Consider the following 7,091-nt stretch of genomic DNA (forward strand, 5'->3'; position numbering starts at 1 on the left):
TAAGCCAGTTTTCGCCAGCGTGACATCTGGGGCTCAGGAGGCTGGGAATTCGCATGGTAACAACCCAGGTGCTGTTTAACTGCTCAGAAAAATCAGCAGAGCCAAGAGACAAAACCATGTGCATATGAGCCAAAACACGGGGCTTGGAGAACACTGCAGCTGGATTGGCTTGGGACAGTACAAATAAGCATGGCGAGGAGAGGCAAAGAGGTGAAAGATACTTAACAGTTTTCTGTAAAGTGCATAATTAAATAACTAAATCATACTCTTCAGTAGATAGCATGCTGCTAGCAGCTGCCTACATCACCCAGATGATACATGCCTCCATGGTAAACCAACTCCAAACCAACAACTGCAGTGATGTCCCAATCTCCCTATTCAAATACATAATTGTATATTTTCTTGATTTAACTTCTACGTAACAAAACTGGTTTTAATTCATTCTGAAGGACATCATATTCTTTACATATGACTCCTTCAGAGTGATCTGAGCCTCATCTCTCCAAACAAGAAGACACATGCCTGTTTACCGCAGCTTCACTCTGCAGCACCTGCAGACATTTCTTTAGAGAAATCTGCATTTTTCAAAACAGGACAGGTGACAGTCAGGATGTTGGAGTGGATCCTGGGGCACTCAGCACCAAATCCTACCAAACCAACTTCACTGAGAACAGCACTGGGCTCAGAGCTGCTATACACAACCAAATAAAGTGAACAACATGAAGGCATGTGCTTTCCAAGGAGAGCTGTGTACCCCTGCCCTGGGCAAAGCAGAGGCCCATCCACTTCACCTTGGATTGCCACACAAAGGGTTTTCACACCACTGTTGGGCCAGGCATCTCCTGAGTACCCCATGTTAGCTGGTCAGAGTATTCAGTGTGGTTACACAGGAAAGGAATTGTTATGAACCTTTGTACTGTAGGAAGATCTCCTTTTGTTCAGGGCGGGCTTTTGTAATCCCTCCTCTTGTTCCAGTACACAGCACTGCACCAGCTACTAGGAAGAAAAATATCCATTACAGCTGAAACCAGGACAGTAGGTCTTCCCAGCTCTTCCATGTAAAAACAAAACAAGAAAATAAAATGCCTTCTCTTCTGACAGTTGCTGTGGTAACTCGAAATAGCCACATACCCTAAGGAAGTGAAATTTCTAGGAAGAGAACTTCAAGAGTAACCCCCTTTTTATTTATGATGTCAGCCTTGCATTGCTTCTATTTAAGCAAGGAAAGCATTTGACTTCTGCTCCTTCTGACTGGTATTTTCTGCCTTTGCAATAGAAATTTTGCCAGCTTGCTCACAAACTATGTGCCACTCGATAGACCTCCAAGGCTTTCAGCACCTTCTCAGAGCTCTGGCTCCAGCTGGATTCTGCAAGATCTTGATTGGAGATCCCCAGCATCTGTTGGGCTAAGGGTGGTGTACACCAGCCTGTAGGTTTGAGCATTAAATGTTTGGTTCAATTTTAATGTTTGTTTGACTGGTGCCAAGCTTCCAACTTAATTAAAATACTCAAATCATGCAAGACCCTGTGTGCCTGCTCATGGAAAATTAGCCTATGCTGAAAATTCTACTTCTCAAGGGCTTGAAGCTGACATACTGATGCCAGATCCTGATTTTTAGGAGTATGAAAGGTCAAAGTACTCCTATGCCTAATGCTGCACACAGAGGATCAGTTTGTTGTTCTTCTCTGAGTATGATCCTGTTCCAGGAAAAAAGAATCTTAAACCAGTAAGTACAGAAGTACAAAATTCTCATTTTGGAGTGAAAATTAAAACTTTTCACTTGCACAGCTTTAAATCCTGCCACTGAGTAGGCCACCTGTAGCCCGGGGGCAAGTCAGTAGCCCACAACAGTTTAATCTTGTTTTCAGTGCAATTTAATCTCATTCTCATACTCCCACTGCTCAGGTATGCTCCTGAGCGTCCTTATTCCAGCAATGTAATGCCAGCCAGCCATTAAATTTGGGCACAAATCTGTTCATGAAAGTTGGGTTAGTAATAATCATCTGTTACTGTGTGGCTCCAGAAAAGTCTTGTCAGAAAATAAATGTTTGTATTAGCCCAGTGGTGTGCGAGGATGGTGGTGGGACTTACAAGATTATCTGCAGTGTGTAATGTGAAACGGATGTGCAGGAAGGATGGATAGTCCCAAAGGACATCAACATCTTCTAGTACCTTTCATTATCAGCGCATTATATTGTTGCTCTACAAATTGTATCTGTTGTGCCCTTTTAAAAGTACACAGAGGGTGGGCATTTGCATTTGACAGGTTTTTCATGTGTATGCAGCATGGGAAGAGGCACTGTGCAGCAGCTGCTCTTCAGCAGAAAATAGGAAACATGCATCTGCCTTTCTTTAAAGAAAGGTTTTTATTGAAATACGTTTTAATCTTTCTTGTGTGACATGTAGGGTTACTACTTTCCATATTTAAGTTTTGAGACAAAAGTAATTAGTAGCAATTGCACCTTAGAGAATAAAGATGCTGACTGAGTATGCATTTTATCCCCTTGCACTTTTGTGATCTTACTGTCTCTTTGAAGTAATAAGATATTACAGGAATGCATGCATTTGCTTGGCCATTTATTAGTTTGAGTTCAACCTAACAATTTCCCAGTCTTGCATTTTACTTTCACGAACCAGTAAACAATATAATTCATTTAAAATAGAATCATAGAATCATAGAATAGTTAGGGTTGGAAAGGACCTTAAGATCATCTAGTTCCAACCCCCCTGCCATGGGCAGGGACACCTCATGCTAAATCATATCACCCAAGGCCTCGTCCAACCTGGTCTTGAACACTGCCAGGGATGGAACATTCACAACCTCCCTGGGCAACCTATTCCAGTGCCTCACCACCCTAACAGGAAAGAATCTCCTCCTTATATCCAACCTAAACTTCCCCTGTTTAAGTTTTAACCCATTACCCCTTGTCCTTTCACTACAGTCTAATGAAGAGTCCCTCCCCAGCATCCCTACATGCAGAATACCTACCATCTACTGTTAATCAGCTTGCTGAAGGGACTTGGACCCTCTGAAGGTTACTCTGTCCGAAAGTTCACTCTCAAGTCTTCATCTGATGCAAACACAATGAAAGTGATGCAGTAAAATTGCCTGAATTTGAGTAGAGGCCATGGCCAAAGCACGAGGTTTAAGAAGCCTAAGGGCAGGTAGCCCTTGCCTCTTAAATTTGTGATGTGAACCATGGCTAGAAACACAGATAAAGTCTAATGAGCCGGTGGCTCTAATCTTGTGCTGCGCTGTGACATGTAAGCCCTGTTTTTTTCAGGTTTCTTCATTGGTGTAGTGGAAATTATAAGGGATCCTTGCCTTCTGTCACATAAAAACAGGCTATGAAGACTTCTGAAAGCTATTTCCATACTACCTATCCGTTTTCTTCATGTGTCCTACGTCTGTCCACTGTAGCACGTTGTTTCACCCTCAACAGTTACAATCCCCAACAATTCTTGTCTCCCAGACTGCATCTGTATTTGGGAGGGACTTCATCTAAATGGCTCATATCTCTCCCTATTATTGTTTGGAAGTCATTTTAGAGCTCCCTTTTGCCATTATGCCTTCAACCCCCTTAGGAGAGAGGCATGATGATTCACCCTCTTCCTGTCCACATCCATGAACTTTGCAGGGTAGGAAGAGGCTTTTGTACTAAAGTTGTAGTTGAAGTCTTCATTTTTGTCAATAGGCTTTTTAGTAGGTAACAAGGAGTATCCACTAGTGCAAACAAGGGTCACTAAAGTAGTTTTCATCTTGCTGAAAAATAGACAGTATCTTTTGTAAGCGGAACCAGTGAAGCTGTAAGGTTTCACTGCTTCAGTTTAGATCATTAACTTATTTAAAGGAAATAGATTATTGGAATAGTAGCAGCCACTAACCAGTCGACATACATCTCCACCTGAAACAGAGGGGAGAGGTGTTGCATAATCTCTTTGGGGCAGGAAGACCTAAAGGTGATGGCTGTCATGGAAGAGCCAAGTTGGAGCTTAAGAACAGAGGCAGGCTTTATCTGAAGGCAATCTAGCTTTGGCAGCACTGTCAAAGAGTTATGTTTCCTGCACTGGCGTGACTACCCCTGCCAGCTGATCTGGGTTAAAACCAGTGCTGAGGTACGGAGCAGGAAGAACCAGCCAGGAACAGGGAGAGGAGGTATCTCCTGTAACTGATACTGCCACCAGAACTCAAGTTGGAAAGAGTCTGTGTAGTTTTGGTACATCACCCTAGAAAGTCTGAGAGGGCAGGAGGGGGACAATGCCTGCCTTGGGGTAAGAGGCTTTCTGGTTGGTCAAGTCTTCCTTTGCTCAAGGAAGCTGACTTTCTACATTCTTGTAAATAAATAAAAATTGCATCCAAGGTGCCTGACTCCATTAATAATTGCTCCTTCTAACTATTTGAGACCCAAAGTCATTTAACGAATCAAGACAGTCACAGCTCCCAGGCCTGGAGTCACCAAAGACCTCTTGCCCGGTGACTTTGGAAAATCATTCCTGCTGTGAAAACATGGACAGCCTAGACTGCCTCAGCTAGCGGAACTGTAAACACAGGAGACCAGAGCCTTATCAAAGACGCTCAGTTCATTCTGCTCAGTTGCTAGTGCCATGCTGGTATAAATAAAGTGCTCACCTATTGCTCAACAGTACCAAAACTAATTTGGAAAGAGGGATTGAAGCATTATCCACTTACACAAATGGTGACAAATAATGAGCTTTAATAAGCAGCCCACACTTATATAATACCTGCAAACAGTGTGAAATGGGCACTCTTTCGGTTCTCCCACTACATGCACCCTTCTGTTAAAAGGACTTCTTTTAATGTGAAAAGCAGCTCCTCCTGGTTTAGTGTTTAATTCATATGACAAGATCATCCCTTCTGAACACCTCTGGTGAGAGGGAGACCTTGATGAAATGAGCCACTGACTGAAACCTCCTTTCATGTTCCTGTGGGGCGGTTTCACAGCAAAAGGTTTGCATGCACAGCCAGAGCGCTGCTGGAGCTGTGTAGTCCCACTTTGTTCTCCTCCTCTCTCCCCCCAGGCTGATTCTGTGAAGTACTGAGCCCTCTTGGAGCCAGTGGGAGTTAAAAAAGTGCTCAACATCCCTCCAGCTGTGGCTACCTCATAATATAACTATGAATGTATGCACAACCTATTTTTAGAATCTGTAACATGTTTTCTGGGTAAAAAACTGCTTGAAAGAACCCTTCTTCTCCCTCAGAGTTGACATTGAATTTGATTTAATAGAAGAGCATGATTTTTTTTTTCCATTAAAATGTGTATTATAAATGCTCAAAGAGCTGTAACTGCAGTTGAAAGTTAGGTATATTCCTGCCAAAGGGTAAACTAGCTTCGTCTAACAGGAGAATATTTCTAGTGGAACAATTTACCTTTTATGAGCCTTTCAAAAGTATATCTTCACTACTTTTCCAGCAGAGCAAAATAAATTAAATATACCTGCAGGATACTAAAAAGCCCCACTGGTATAAAAATATGCAACACAAAATTTATCTCTGTTTTCAGACTTTTAGCCTAGTGCAATCAGCCAGTTGGGCAGTAAAAGGTCCACAGTACTGGCCTTCAGTATGGTTTGTAATGATCCTTTGTATGGCCTAACACCACAATTATGTATCACACATCAAAATTGAAAGCCCCAAAGTGTTCAGAAAGATGAGCATTATTATTCTGAGTCTGCAGAAGGAGAGACAGACCCACAGAGCAGAGAAAGCAGTTTGCCCAGAACCGCAGAAAGTGGTTGTCCTAAAGATTGAAATACTTTTTTTTTTGTTACAGTTTTTAGTAATTGGAACAAATTCTTCCTTTGCTCTTGCTACACTACCCCAGGATAAGCAATTGGCCTTGTTTTAGATGCTGAAAACTCTGGCTGTATCCTAGCTAGTGGTAGCTTTCCCTTAAATCAAATGAGCAGTTCAGCTCACCTGCAGTATACTACTTGTGCTTTTAAAATTAAGGACATACTAAGTGCTTAGCTATGTGAATATGGAGCCTTTCAACATCTGCTCGATGCAAGGAGAAGTTCTCAATGAGAGAAATACATAAGTAAGTCACAGCAACAGGAATGCCGACTATGAAAGACATGTAAGATTAGGCCCTGAGCCTGAAGAACAAGTATTACTGAATTGTATTTATTCGCATAGCAGCATCCGTAAGATGCAGCTCATCAGTGTTTCCTGCTTCAAATACTTCAAGTCAAAACAAGCGTGAGTGATTTGATGTGTCTACACAGCATAATTAGAGATGTAAACAATGACTACCATTGCAGAAACTAGAGCAATATGCTAAGTAATTACCTGAGTTATTTCAGTCTGGCTATATTCTGCATCGTTAGTATAATTATGGGAATTTAATTGAAGCCTGTCATACCTTTGGAAGTTCAGTTTGTGCACAACCACCTCATTTTCAATTTTTATGATGTTTCCTCGATCACCAGGGTGGCCCACAGTCTCTCCCACTTTTTGTTATCTGAGTCACAAAGGAAAGACCCATTAAAGAAAACAAGGTTAACTATGCTTTCATCAGAATGGCTTCAGAAGGGATGCCTTCTGAGAAACAGCAGAGTGGGGAGTCCATTCGTCCTGTTCCCTTCCTCCTTAAAAAATAGAGTAAAACCACACAGTGAAGGTCCCTATTTATATTTCAGAGTTCTTTTCATGCTTAATATGCCCATGTGAATGTACCACACACAAGTGAAGCGTGAATAATATGTGACTATTTTTCCTTTTTTTATTTTCCCCCTATATTGCTCAGTACTCTATTTTTCTAACTCTTCCCAAGAGCAAGAAGAAAACCATTTCCCTCCCCCCTTCCTCTTTGTTTTCTTTTCTTCTTATTCAGGACAGGGCTTGTAGTGAATCTGTTAGGACTATTGTGCTATATTCATCAGTTCTACTCAGCGCAGCTCATGTGTAAATTGAGGCTCTTTTATCTATGAGAAAAGATATTTCTCTTTATAGCATTCTAAGTCAATTACTGTGTTGGCCTTATGTATTTTCTCCCTTCCAGCCAGACATATGATAAGTATTTTCTCTTAAGCCCTTCTTACTATTTGTCATATTACAAAGACCAGAGTA

Source organism: Pezoporus flaviventris, unplaced genomic scaffold (genome assembly GCF_033815535.1).
Source record: "Pezoporus flaviventris isolate CSIRO_AGI_PZ_B2104156 unplaced genomic scaffold, CSIRO_AGI_Pfla_v1 ptg000007l, whole genome shotgun sequence".
Lineage (NCBI taxonomy): Eukaryota > Metazoa > Chordata > Aves > Psittaciformes > Psittacidae > Pezoporus > Pezoporus flaviventris.